We start from the raw sequence: 15,233 nt of genomic DNA on the forward strand, positions 1-15,233 counted from the left end.
GAAAGGTGCTGCATTGATAGTGTTTTCAAGTTTCACACATCTTCCTCCATGAAGTTCAAGATCAAGACAACCGTTTTGGTATCATTTACTTACATTCATAGACTTAAAACCGCTAGGTCCACCATATAAAGTTGTTTGGTTTGTTATCACAGTGATTTACTTCATGATTTTCAATCAGGTCCAGTTCAGTACGTTTCCTAAAGTAGTGTGCAAACTTGCTACAGAATGTGAAAAGCCAGCTGGCAGAAATAGAATGTTCAAAATACATATTCCAGGTTTGCCAGGAATCTTTCCTCTTTGATATGTATGGAAACCAGGCCAAACATAATTTTTGTACGTTTTTAGGGTGTTTTTCAATTACCAAACTACAACAAGGCTTTTATAGATGGTTTGGGGCTGTCTGAATTTGGAAATTGATTTGATTCTTTAGTGCAGAAACATAGTAGGACGCCACGCCATCCTGATATGCAGATTTTTGTACTTCTTCGTGTCTCTTTTTATTTTTTTAAGATAAAACACAATAAATTATCCTGAAACAATGGAATTTACATGCCTCTTTATGCACTGATTGAAATTGCATTTTAGATCTTCTCCTTATATCTATGAGATAGGAATAGCTTATGTGGGGGAAGCACTTCAATAACTATGTCAACCATTGAGCTACTAGTGTCTTTACCTCATGTTTTTTATCACTACTGATGTATACCAGCCACTTCAGGTTCAATGTATACATATTACTGAACATACAGGTAATATGATGTAAGTCAATATGATGTAAGAATGCTAAGATGCCAGTAACAGTATTTCCATATAAGAGTTGAATAAATAAATGAATGATGAAAACATGGATCTGTGTGTAGAAAAAGTTGCGCTGCATTCACAGTCTGGAAAAGCAGGAAAGGATTGTTTTCAGTTTTCTGGAACATAAACTTGCAGGGACTGATGTAAGTGTGTATCTCTCAGTAACTGGTCTGTATAATTTATTGGATCCTGTTGTTTAAAGAAATAAGCATTTAAAGCTTTTGCTGCGTTACACATCTAAGTAGTTTTGAGTTCAAGTCACTTCACATTTCTGTAACCCTTGAGAGGTTGACAATCTTCCTCCTTTATTTCCTAGAGAGCAAATTTAAGTGTTTTAATTTGCCTTGCTGATTTTTACTCCACATTTAAATTATCTTGGTTTTGTTCTTCAAATTAATCAAAAGAGGCAATTTCTTTTGGTAAACCACGTACAAAAATTCTTTTGATTTTCTTTATGCGTATAATTTCAAATGAGTAATTTGTGACCCATGTTTGTTTTCCCATCAACTTCACCACATTTTGCTATACATCCAGACCTAACCTTTGACCTTTTTTATCTCTTGACACCTATACTCTTGAGTCTTGACTTCAAGACTTGAGCAACTTTCACTTCAGCCTGTGAACAGCTAATTATTACATCTAACTAAACAGGGACCTTCGCATGACCTGTTTCTCTTGCTTCTTGTAAGCTCACATACCGCAGGCAATCCTCCCTTAGGGAGCTGGTAACCTGAAGTCTCTTCCTTTTGTTTTAACACTGGCTGTGTCTCTTGCCAAAACTCAGAACGTGATGTATCAGCAGCCCTCCCTGCAGCCAAAGAAGGCTAGACGCAGCTTGCTGTGAAGCCTGACAACTCCACTCCATGTGTCAGCCTCAAGGGAATCAAACAGGAGCAATGAAACGTGTTTTCTACCTCCAGAGTCTGTAGCTTCTGGCACTCACTGGTACAGGAGTAAAGGAGGAGTGGTAGCACAGCTGGCCTGGCTCAGGTCCCATGGTTTTACTCTTAAGAGCAAATGTTTCTTGTGCAAACTTGTTCCAGCTTATTTTACAACCCATTTAGAAACTGCAGTGTTAGAACTACTTTCATTTTAGAACTCATTTCAATCCCCTTTTCAAGTGACAGAGCTGATCCAGCAATCATTAAAAGGGCAGTGTTTTGTTGCTTACAGGAGTCTGGAATTGAAGATATCCTGGCTTCATGTCCCTGAGCTTGGCAAAAGCATTAACTCTTATCATCTTAAAGTAGTCTGTCTCTCAAGTACAATTTAATTCTGAACAGCTAAAAAGCTTATATAGTTCTTCTTTATAGCTGTAAAAGAGGTCATAAACATGTAATATGGATAGACAGATCCAGCTCTCAACCTATCATCTACTTATTTGTGCATTGTATGTTCTTAGGTCAAGACACTATCAAAAGTGGTGGCTGCCTTTGAGAACTTCATCTTTAACCCCCAGGGCCAGACACATATAGCAGGGCTTTCCATAACCAAGGGCTGACTGCCTCCATGGCAACCCAGGGTGATCTAGGATGTAAAAGATGTCGTAGATCAGACCATTTTGGAAATCAACATCCTTAGCCCTTGATTCCTTCCTCTTTAAAGTGAGAATAATGAGATTTCTAACCATGACTTGATATCTACTAATCATGAGGGTTGGGTGTTTTGTTTTCAGTAAAAGCACAAGGTAGTTTTAAAAAGTATAGAATTCTGGTTCAAAAGCAGAACAGAGTATCTCAAATGTGTGTAGATGATGCAACTTCTTCACGGCCAACTTCATTTTTTACATTAGAAGATAAAAGAAAATAGGAGAGCATGTGTCATTTTGATCTGTTTGCCTGAAGAGCACAGAGAAGCCACAGCTGCTCATCCTTCAGCAAAGGAGCTTGCACCCACTTTGTAGGTAAAAACAACACTGATCTCTGTTTCTGTAGGGAGCACAGGGCATTGCTTTGTGATATGTGTGCAACTCTGTGCACTCAGCCATTACCAGTCAGTGTGACTGTTCATACTGTAAAAATAATATCTTTTCTGTTTTTAAAGGTGCATAAGATTTGTGCACTGCAGTAGCAAAATTGTGCAATGCTGGCATAAATAATCTGTTCTGACAGCCCCTCAGGGAGTAACTCCTGTACACAAGACGTGTGAGTGTTATCCCGGGATGATCTGATGCATTGGTAAGTGCATTGTAACAATGGAAACATGAGATGGGCCACAAGTACAGTACCATGGCTGTGGTGGGCAAGCTTAACTGGATTGGCAAGGTAATGCAGCTCAACTTCAAAAGGGAAGGCAAAGAAGCTAATAGTCACTGTAGACAGATCGAATTCTCCATGTTGTATCAAGAAAACCTTTGGTAAGAGACATCCTGAACTTTAAGTGAAATCTTTGGCATTTTTCATTTCTTACTTTGCTCTGCATTCCATTTGTAACAATAATCTGTTATAGCACCATTGGTGCTATATGCATACATCAGTAAGAAATCACACTTCCATGATGCTGACTCATAGCCATTTAGAAGGGAAGACTCATTAAGTAAATTTGCCGCACTGTCCAAAGGAGATTGTTCTTTATGTTCTTTTGGAATCAGGATGTGAGCAGTTATCCCTCTTCCCTGCTGCTCTTGGCAGCATCCTTTAGGAGGTGATCAGGCAGAAGTCTATTTCAACAGCCCTGTAGGACAGAATGAAAATCTTGTTCTCCTGGCCTTTGTCCACCCTAGGCACACACAAATCAGCTGGTGTACACATTTCCTACCTGTATTTAGGTATTGCAAGAAATCTGTTTGACTGTGTGCCTGGTTCTGACACGTGGTTGTGGCTGTCCACAAGGACAAGAGGTTCTGAACATTCTGTATAAGCCTTTAGTTACTGCAGATCAGCTTTACAGTTGGACTTGTGTTCGGTAATACACAGGAATATTTCAGGGCACTGAATACTGCATCACAACACTGCAGCCTTATGGCACCAAGTGCTGCAGGCACGTGATTTGAATGTGCTTAAAAAGTATTCCAGTATTTATTGGTTTTGAGTATATTCTATCCATACCACACCAGTTCCCCCCAGACAATATAAAGCCAGTATAAATAATGAACTCTGTACTCTGGATAATTCACCAGAATTGCCTTCATGTGCTCCTGCCTGGTAGATGATCCAGTGCCACACAAATCAAATGTGAATGATCTTATCAGCCTGTCCTTACTAAAGCTGAAATTTCTTAATTTTCTGAGTTTCACTTCTGTCTGACATACATATGAGCACAAAGAAATCTAATATTTACCACCACAGCTGTTTTCAACCTCCTTTCCCATCTGCAGCCCCCCAGGGACACCACTCAAATAATGTCTTGTGTAAACAGCAGTCGGCAAAAATCCTGAAGTCCTTTCTACAGCAGATATGACACACTGTGACACACATGCTGTGTCACTGTGACACACATATCCTGAGTTTCTTCAAAAAATTATTTCCTCCAGGTAATGTTCACCAAGGAAACTGAGCAAGCTGGGAGTGTTCCTGAAGGGCCTTACTTATCTGAGGCTGAAGACAGCATCAGTCTTTGTGTTGGCTGCAGGGGACGCAGGTTGGAGCTACAGGCTGAGCCTAACCCTACCCCTGGTGGTCCCAGGGAGAGCCCAGTGGTCCGTGGTGCTCTCTGGGGACTTGTTAATGAGATTTTCCAAATGCAAGACCCGTGCAGTTGATCCTTACCCCACACATTCCCAGCTAAAGCAAAATCTCCACATGGGGTGGGCTGGGGCCAGGCAGCAGCACTGTCTCTCAGGTAAAGGCTCTGGCAGCAGCTCCCCCAGGACAGGGCTGGGTCCCAGCTGTAGCCTCCCCATGGCACTGCTTGGGGACCTCTGCCTTGGACACACTGACTCTGCATCATTCCCAAGCCCTGGCAGCCAGACCTCCCAGTGGTGGGATCTTCTCAGGCCTTTATAAAATGGGCACAGTTTTTACAGCTAGCCTGCACAAATAAGATGGTTTCTAGTATTTTCTTTCAGTCTGTGTCAAAATCTAAAGTTTCCAATACCACTTGAAAAGGAAAATGCCACCCAACCAGCAATCTGGTCCTTATCACAGCAGCTTAGTCTCTGAACCCAAAATTTAAGTTTCAATTAATTTAGTCTTGGATGTCTTTTCAACTTCAGATAAATCAGAGCTTTGTGTACTTAACAGCTTTCAGAAAATATCTGCCATTAAATATGATACTTTGAATTCATTTCAAAATACCTGACTTGGTCTGGCACACTTCCAAAGATAATTTCATTAGGGTTTCTCTTTCAGTGACAGTACCTGGGAAGAAAATGCTGAAACTTTCTTCTCCTAAGTGACTTCCATTGAAACCAATGGAGCAAACTCAGAGGTACAGTCTGCTGGAGGCGTCCCTTTTCTTTCCACAGACCAAATCTAAATATAGGGCCATTGGCTGATCATCTTTGCTAAGAGTTCTGAAAAGGACTATGTCTTATAATCTGTTGTTTTCTAGTCAGTGGCTTGAGCTTGCCCATGTGAGTAGTGGTTTGATGTCATTCATGAGAGCCATCAGTTGTCAGTTCTGGCAAAATCTGAACAGACTTTTTTTTTTTAAATCTGGAATGGCAGCAAAAGGTTTTGTGATAAAAGATCTCCGCCTGCAGATGTGCTGGGTGTCACCATCATCAGTTGCAATGAAATGTCAGAATCTAACCCTCAATGACAATATCAGGTGAAGAGATAAAGTTGTAACTGTCATATCCTGAGAGTTCTGTTGGTGTAAGGACCAACATTCCTGATGACCTCAAGAAAAGGAGAACAATTATCTTGTTCTGAACAGAAGGATGGTGAAAACATTAACCTAAAGAGCAGTGTCATAGTGAATTAAAACCAACAGTCATGGTACTTAATTTTTTTAAAGGTTACTTCAGGCAGGTGTTCCACCAGTTCTACTATCATAGCCAAGATGAAATTCTCTTAGCAGACAAAACAGTCCTTCATCCATGTCAGGATGTAAAGCTGCAGCAGAGAAGCCATGTTAGTAGTAGGTAGGTTTGCAAATATCCATTTAAAAATAGAAATGTGCAGGAAAAACATCTTTCTTTTGAAGAAAAGAAACTTATGCTACAAGTGTCCATCTGGGTTTGTATTTGCATATAGAAAAAAAGTAGAGTTAACATTTTCAGAATATCCCAGTGGTCCTTGTTTTAAATTTTTTTAATGGGTGAATCTCTCTGACTACACAGTGTCCAGTGTAGCAGCATGGTAAAGACAGACTGTTTGTGACTAATTAACACCCGTTTGCAGAACTTTCGGGGCCACTAAGGCAAACAAAAAACTATATCCCACCTTATATTTGGAGAAAATTTGCCTCCAGTGTGGCATTAACTTCCCACAGAGCATTTTCTCTGGTTGAAAATATCTGGACATTTAATATTCCATATGCAATCACCTGATGACAAACAAATCTAAATTTTCCAATTGAAAAGTATCAAATTTTCCAAATATTTTACTTTAAAAAAAAAAAAAAGAAAAAAGAAAAAACAGGAGAGTTTCAGTCTGCTCTGGTCTTATCAGAAATTAAACTTTGTAAAAATCATATCAGGAAGATGTCTGAGAATCATTTGGCCTGTTAATTGAACACTACCAACAGGATCCAAAAACTCCATCCAGCTTGACTGCTATATCACAGCTGATATGTTATTCATAGGTTCTGGAATGGAATTTTGGGGGGTTTTCTTCATTTTTCAGTCATGCTGGCAGCCTCTGTGAAATTGTTGCTTTTTCAAACTTAGAAAAATTATTTGACATTTAATGTTTGATTTTTTTTCCCCTCTGCTCCTTCCCAGACATAGTCATCCTCAAATAAACAATTTGCTGTTAAAGAAGATGTTACATTGGTTTCTATCATAACATGCTGCATCTATCCTGACTTCAACTTTAAAATGTAATTCTAACGTAGCAGCTCTTACAGGTGATTTTCCTCCTAATTTATATCTGCATTTGCTCCACCCCCAGTGCTCACTGAAGGCTGAAAGGGTTGTATTAAAAAAGCTTAAAGAAGCCATATTTATCACATTTTTCCTGTCTATAAAATAATTAATCTTTAACAAATGACACTTTTCTAATCCATTTCTTACATTCCTTGAGATGCATGGCTCATCTCTCAGACATAGTTCTCACTGTGTTTTGAATTGGATTATTTAAGGAGCAGTGATGAAATCCCTAAAAGCCTTTATTGGCATACTATCATTTCTGCTATAGTCAGAAGTTTTCTTTTCTTCCTGGGCCCTTTGAGTATTCCCAGTGGCAGAAAGGCTTGTTGGAAGAAGGATGCATGGCCAAAAACAAGACCAGGGCCCACACATCACACAGACAGCAGGATCATCTACTGAGGTTCTAGAGTAAAGGTTCCATATTAGCAAGAGCTTTTATCAACATTTCTTATAAGAAGAACTCATAGGTGATCCCGCTATTATTTTAATTTATTATTAAAATTATTTTAATCTAACACTTCTGGAAGATAGTGGCAAAAGCACCACATTTTTCTGTGTTCCTGAGAAGTAAAGCAATTCAGAGTTTCAGATTTCTTCCTACCTCCTCACCAGGGCAAGTTGAATCTTTGATCTCTGGGTGGGAAGAATGCAGATTTTATGGCATGACAGTTTCTCTGAAGACTTGAATACTGACTTTCTTTTCAGTATTGGCCTGAATCCATTAAACCATACATGAATGCACAATACTAGAAAATTTCCACTAGTCTGTTCTGTGGCTGAATCAGTTCAGAAAGATTGAAGTCAACAACTATTTCTGTTGTGTTTTGGTCAATAAATCTGCTGCTCCAGATTCATTCCTGGTACAACTCCAACACTTCAATGTGGGTAGATGCTGTATTTTTTTTATTTTTCCCTGAATTAAATTGTCTAACCAAAAAGATGACAAATCTTCAAAAGTACTTTGCTTAAGCAAGGCTGAAAATGTCATTTAACAAAGATGAATTTTAATTTAAAAGAATTTTAATTTAAAATTTACTGCAGGTTTGCTGACAATTGATCGCTATGTCTATTTATTCACAGTTAAGACAATAATCATAAATCAAGGTGAAAGACAAGATCAGTTAAATAAAGCTACTTGGAAACACTTATTTTTTCAGATACACCTTCTAGGGCTTCTAGGCAGTGCCTAGAATGCCTAGTCCAACAATGGACTGTTGGCAACTGTATGATGACTCGGGCAGATGAAGGAATGGCAATGAGTGAAAATTACCCGATTTCTCCCCTAAGTGCTTCTCTATTCTTGTGTTTTATTACTGCATTGCCTCTGGCTTCAAGACCCAAGCAGAGCCTGCTGGAGTGGGCAGGCAGATTTACAGATGTTAACGCATGCCTTTGGCATTTTCTTTCACAGAAGTCAAGGGTGTCATCTGCAGCCTTCTAAGGCTGATGTGTGGTTTGGAGATGAAAGATAAAACCTACCAGTGGATGAAAGATAAAACCTACCGGAGGATCCAGTGTACTGATTAATAACCTAGGCCATGGTGCTTTAGAAAGTATGCCCTGATATTTTTTGTTTTGTTTTGTTTTCATGAAATGGTGTGAAAACCGCTGTCTGCGTTGCCGAAGGGACTCCTCACGGTGGGACTGTCACCACTAGGTGGCAGGAACCTGATGCAGCAGAAAACGTCTCAAAAAATGCTAAACATTAGTGCTGGGCTGAACAGCTGCCATCCAGTCCGGGCAAAGACTACCGCCGCCCCACCTCCACGCTAGCCATCAGCACAGGACTCGTCTGGAGAGCCCGCTTCGTTCTGCCTTGCACAACAGTCTTCTGAATAATGGGAGAAGGAGGATGTCTTTGGAACAGAACCTCCTCCCCCCAAGGAAAATGAAAATCCATTGCTAATAAGTAAGGGGTTTTTCTCTCTTTCTGCAGCGTTTGAAGTATTTAAAGCACTTTTTTTTTCCCACTTGGAGCTGCAGTGATGGGGACAGCTGGGACCACATCATAAAAATAAGGTTAGCTGGCTGCCATCGTGGTCCCATTCCCTTTGGCTGTGGCCACCTTGTGTTTAGACCCCAAGGTTTAAAGTATCTCAGCAGTGCTTTGCCCCCAGGTCAGCACTGACCCTGCACTGCAGCTCCGGGGAGAGAGAGCTGCTCTCATGCTGTCCTCTGAGCAGACTGTCAACCTGGAAAACTCCAAATTATTGCTCTCCAAATAGGTACTACAGATCCCAAGATAATTCCAGCTAAAACAAGTGTTCCTCAAGATTTCTTTAGGGATATGCACTCTAGTATTCTGCTGATTTCTTATTCAGATTTGCTAGTATGTAATCCATTCCTTTAAGCAGCATTTCTAGGTAAATTTGGTAATTGATCTCTCCTAAAATACAGAAAATCTGGCCTTGCTATTTACAACAAAGGAGACTAAGAGCCACAGAAATACATTTTGGTTAGGTTTGCAAGTCTTGATTAAGCTTCTGTAACAATTTATTTCTGCATTATAGATGTAGAAGGCACTTTAAAGAGAGAGAATATCTGCTTTAAATGTGGTATCATATATGCAGAAGGCACTCAAAATAAAGAAAATTCAGGCCCTTGTACTAAAGCACCTATGCTTTAAATGAGATTAAGTGCAGGATAAGATGACAATAAACAAAGGGCTGGATGAAAAGCTGGCAGTGGTGAACAGTCAGACTTAATAATATGACCATATCTTATTTCCTCCTCAGATTTTTTTAATACAGTAAATTTATTGTAATAGGATTTCTGGACAGCATCCACTTGAAAGCCTGCACAGAGGTTAGCAACAGAAGACTGCAAAAAAAAAAATTGAGGCACGTCAAAAGATTTTAAGGAAGTATGAGGCTGCAGGAAGACAAAAGATCAGAGACTGTTCCTTTAAAGTAGGTTTAGCAATTCCCATTTCTTACACAGACAGCATACTTTAATATATTATTCTAAGTTCCTGAGTAATTTGTGTCAAATGTGAATTTGGTTTGGTTTCCTGGAAGTGTGATGCTACACCCAAACATTACAGTCAGGAGGTTATGCACATGAAGCCTGTCAGAAACTGCGAGGGTAAGAAAGAGTTCCTTACAGGAAACTTGATTTTTTGGCAGAAAACAAATTTCTCAATTTTGGCCAGTGAGGTAAGAAGGGGGGGGAAATGCACTTTTATGTATAACATAGAGGAAAGCAAACTATTTCTGAGAAAAACCTTCATTTTTCTAAAACCTGAGTTTTCAGTAGTACAAGTTTCAGTCATCAATTCTCAAACATTTCTAAGGTATTTTGTGTATTCTCACACTGCAAGTCCCTTGCCCAAGAAGTACTACAATTTACATGCAGTTGTCAATTATATGCTATTTAGCAACAGATTTGTTGTGGACGCTTAGAAACCCTGAAGCTTGAAGCTTGCACAGGGCAGGAGCTTGCTCAAGGGCCTTAGCTTGTAGCAGGATTTCAGCTCAAGCAGAGATGTTTCACCATCCTGTTTCCCTGCCTGTGGAGCACAGCTTGGTCTCACCCAATTTCCCATTGGAAGTACCCAGCCTTTGTGAGACACCCAGCTCCCCTGGTCCCACGGCAGTGACAGGGGCACAGCTGATGCAGGAGACAGCCCAGGGAGCAGACCTTGAAACAGTACCTACGGGGTGAATTACTGTGACTCAGTATTTGAAAAATAAATAAAACCAAATTTAATGGAAAAAAAAAACCAAAAAACAAAAAAGCCAGTTCACATCAGTGATACACCATCCAAACTCTGCAAATGCAAAACATCCAGTATTCGCGCTCTTCCTTTCTAAAGAGGGGTGGGAATTTGCACTGTTTCACAGACAATTGGTGTGTGCTATTTTTGAGATCAAAGGAGAGAGGCACTCGTTGCATCCAGACCCTGGAAAGTGCAGCCCTGGACTTCCTCATAAAAATCTGCTTTTCCCTTTTCCAGCCCCACCCTTCACATGCTCCGACCCAGAGTGCACAAAGACACAGCATTTCTTTTCTGCTCAGCTTTCCTGAGCAAAATGGCATGTTTGTTAGTGTTGGTCCTATTACATTTGGATCTGTGTTACTATGAAAGGAACTCATTTTGACCAAATCTTTGTAGGACAATCGTTGGGCTTATTAGATCTTTTGTCTGTTACAGCTAAAAATCTATCTAGATATCAGCAACGGGAAATCTGCTGTCCTAGAAGAAGCAACAGGATCATTAGTATTTTATATTCCTGAAGGAAAGTGTTTTCTTAGGTCAAAACATTGCATGATAGTGCTGTTGAAGGTGCTGCACCAAACATCTGTGCTCATTTCCATTAACTGCGAGTGCGCTGGATCAGTATTCAAACACTGTAATTTGTCCTCTGTGATACCACCAAACATCTAAAAACTGTCTCTAAAACCTGGGTGGTTAATGTGAACCAGGCATTTTTAAATAGATCAGCTGGCCCACCCATGATTATAAGCCTGAACATAAGGCAGCGTGTTTTACAAGGTCAGTTCCAATTAAAGCTCCTTTCCCAACCCAAATATCTTTAATCTCCAAAGACTGCTTGTATGCATCATTTCACTTATGCAAGTCTGTTTTGTGATTACTCCCAATCGCTTCCCTGCCCACGTAGCTTTCTCACCCTCATCCGTCACGGTTACGAGTACACACGTAGGGATGGAAGCGGCCCTTGTGTACTACAGCTGCTTTCCTCAGGTGCTCCTTTGTAAGGCAGCCTTCACAATGTGATTTAATACTTGAGAACAAGCTGGCATGTGGGGGAAGGGGAAGGAACTGCTCAGACGATGATGCTTGGTAGATCATGTTCCTGCTATTTTAGTTACAAGTTTCGCTTTTTCTCTCTACAGTGTATTCACAAGCATGAAGTTCCAGAGTTACTAAAAAGAGCACAGGAGAGGGGGTTTTGATAGTAAAAATAAAATGAGATTTTAGTTTTAAACATGGATTAGTGTCAAAACTCTTGTTCTGTACTGGAGGAGGGCTCAAATGTCAAGGATGAATCTTGATCTTAATTCTCTGCATTGAAATCTGAAGTAGCTCCACACTTTGTCAAATGTTTTGGTGGAAACCTCAGTGAGAGCACAGTGTGAATCAAAGTGCTCAATCCAGGACCAAGAATGGAAATTTGTTCCAGCCCATTTTAATTAAAAAGATGTTTTAAAAATGTTACTATTTTAACATTTTTTAAAATGTATTCTAACTTTTAGAGCAAAGGTCAGTCAGGACACAGACCACTGTAGTATTTGAATAGAGAAGAAAGGCATCTGTCTTCAAACTCTACCACAATATACTGACTTCTTTCTTACTTTTCAACAGGCATAAGAAACGATGGGCTTCTGCAATTGTTCTGTGCCAGGAAAGGGGAGTGATTCCGTCTGCTTCAATATTTGAATGCTTTGCATCAGCCCCACAGGACAAAGGAAGGTGGGAACCAGCCAGTCTCCTGACCTGACTGCCCTCTCTCTGGGGAGCTCTCGCCCAGCACCAAGCTGCCACGTACCCTTGGAGCATCAGAAGAGGAAAGGTGGGGAGGGAGATGGCCAGCCTGTGGTGCTCCCATCCCATCTGTCATCCAGTCCAGTGGGACACTCACTCCTCAGGAGAGGAGAGCAGCCTTCGGGCTATAACTGGCTTTTCTGAGACGTCTCTGCTCAGCTCGGGTGTGCCCGAAAATCAGACCCAGTGGAGTTACACCAGTACGCGTGAGAGCAAATGATGGCCCTGGCTTTTTATTCTCATTGTTTTGTGTCGGTCATGCAATGTGACTAATTTGTTAGGAATAATAGTGCTGCACTCAAATCTGCCCCTCTCAGAAATAGATTCCTTGCAGGCTCATTAAGGGTAACCGTTTTAGAAAAACAAATGCAATTTGCCTTAGTTCCTGGGAGCAAAATGACTTTAAAGTAACAGATACTCCTTTCAAATTAGAACATCTTGCTGGTGTATTAGGTGTAGTATTAGATGGCATCATGCCTCATTTAAATAGTGCTCCTCAAAAAAAAATCTAAAGGCATATTTTATAAGAAAATGGTCTCCCTTAAACAAACATTGCCTACTGAAGCCTGGAGTTTGCTGGTGTGGGCCTGTCAATGCAGTACTATAGAAATAATTGGGGTCTGTGTGCTCCCAATTGGGATTGGGGGTGAGCTATGAAACTCCTCTTCTATTTCTCTCCGACTATTGTGTTGAGTATGTGAATTTCTGGCAAACTTTTCTTTCATTGGCATAGAAAGATGAGAATATGTGTATTAGTTCACCTCACCCAAAACATAAGAGGCCAGAAAGGTTTTACCTCTGTGTGTCCTCCTACAGATTCAGTCTCCATGACTTCTACAGGTATACAAATCTAGCCTTGAGTGTTAAGCATGGGTTTCCTAGAAAAGCTGATTATTGGAAGAACATGAATAAGAGTGCAAATGTTCTGGAATAATATTCACTTTAAGATAGAAGGAATTCCTTTGAATATGGAAATATGTTTGAGAATGCCTGAGAAATTTTCCATTGCCTGTATAACAGTTGATCTGAAAATTCTGCCTCACTGCTTCCCATAATTTTTCAATTTGAAAATTTTGTAAGGTCATATTAAAAAACAAGAGGTACTAGTAAAGTTACCTTGTTAATTTGGTATACTTATTACCTATGCCTGCATAATTAATTTTGATTTTGAGGAAGAAAAGAACAAGTGTATACATTTGAATGAAACAATACAGCATATATTTATCATCAACATTTGCTGCATTGAGTATATTTTTTTCTACTTCTTACATCTCCAAATCATGTCTGATCTCTGCTGGAATTCATACAATGAGTAAATTAGCAGACAAACTATACCTGAAGTGTTATCCCCCAAAAACACACTTGTTTGGAGACCGTGTCTGTGCTTACTTTCTGCAGGAGCTGCCCATGTGCTGAGGAGTCAGTAGTTATACTTGTTATGACTAAGGTAGTAGGCCTTTGGGGCAGATGTTTGTATTGATCTGATTTCGAGGACACACATCACTGTAGTGTCCAAGTCACCTTAGGCAGCATATTTCAGGACTATGTATAAAGAATATTGATTTTTGTATGCCTGTTTCTAAATGGAGAAAATGCAACATCTGCATCTTTCTTCCCCCTGAACTTGCATCTGGTATTTCTAATTCCTTCCATGCAGACTGGCTATAAAGCACTTTCTTATATTATTCCCTCTGCATGTTTCTAGTACTTGATCCCACAGAAGTCAACAGCATGATCTTCATGTGCACAAGATCAAACCTTGAAAATGTGGATTAAGACCAAGGTGAAGCAGATAATCATGCAGTACTTCTGCTTCACACTTTCATACTGAAAGCCCCTTTCTGCCAGGAAGCTGTGTATAGTGCGTTGTCCAGATAAAATTACTTTGGAAGAAGCCATGCTGTTGCAAAGGATCAGACAGAAAATATCTGTCCCTCACACATTGCCCCTACAAGTTCATTCCTGATTCCCTGGGCATCGTCATAGAAACAGAAAACAGAGTGGAAAAAACGAATGGTCCTGCGAGAAGAAGGAAAATTTATCACAGCCTAATCACTTAGATCTCAAGGCAGAAACAAAGATTTGTGCTGTTATTGGCATCCTTTGCACCTTGGACGCTGGTATTCGAGATGGTCTACCTGAAAATTATTTCCTTCACACATTTTTGCAAGTGCAGCTTGCAAGGATGAGCACAGTATAGGCTCAGGTTTAAATTAGCAGTAAGTTGTGATGTGGAGGCTGTTGTATGGTGCTGCCCAGTGACCCTTGTGAATTAAGATGGCCACTGCAAGGAGTGAACATTGCACGTGGCCTTGTGTGGCACACTTTGCTCTGCTTCTTTGAGCAACATGGAATGGCCAGACTAAAAAAAGTTCAGAGTGGGCCCAGCTCACCATGCAGAGGCATATAGCATATTTAAATTTGCACCTCAAATTTTGATCCAGACTGCTCATCTAAGCTGCACTGATGCATACAGGGTACTTGCATTAAAATCTTCACCTTGTTGACAAATAATAGGCTATTTTAAAAGTCTTGCAATTGTAGCACTTCAGTTAGATGATGTATGACTAAGTTAGGTGATTATGGAGAGGGAGTCTCTATACTAGTTGATTGGTTATGTTCTCTGTTAGTGTAGGAAACCCATCCACTATGCTTTAGCAAGACATATGGAAGGTTTTAAAAGTGCCTTTGCCATTGGGGCCTAATATGAAATATATTGCAGCATAAAGTTGTTTCATAAAATGTATCCTGCTTTATCACAGCGACATTAGGAAATCAGCAGAGATTACTTTTGTGAGCAAAAGGTGCAGAATTTGGCCCAGCTTTTGATTGCCTGGATGGATCTATGCAATTGCTGATGCACTTAATTCTGTTTGTGACTAAATGCAAGTTGCTTTCTATGGGAACATGAATTGTGCCCTGTGTATTATTTGCATGTGCTGAAAGAAGCAT

Source organism: Fringilla coelebs, assembly GCF_963513975.1.
Source record: "Fringilla coelebs genome assembly, chromosome: 5".
NCBI lineage: Eukaryota > Metazoa > Chordata > Aves > Passeriformes > Fringillidae > Fringilla > Fringilla coelebs.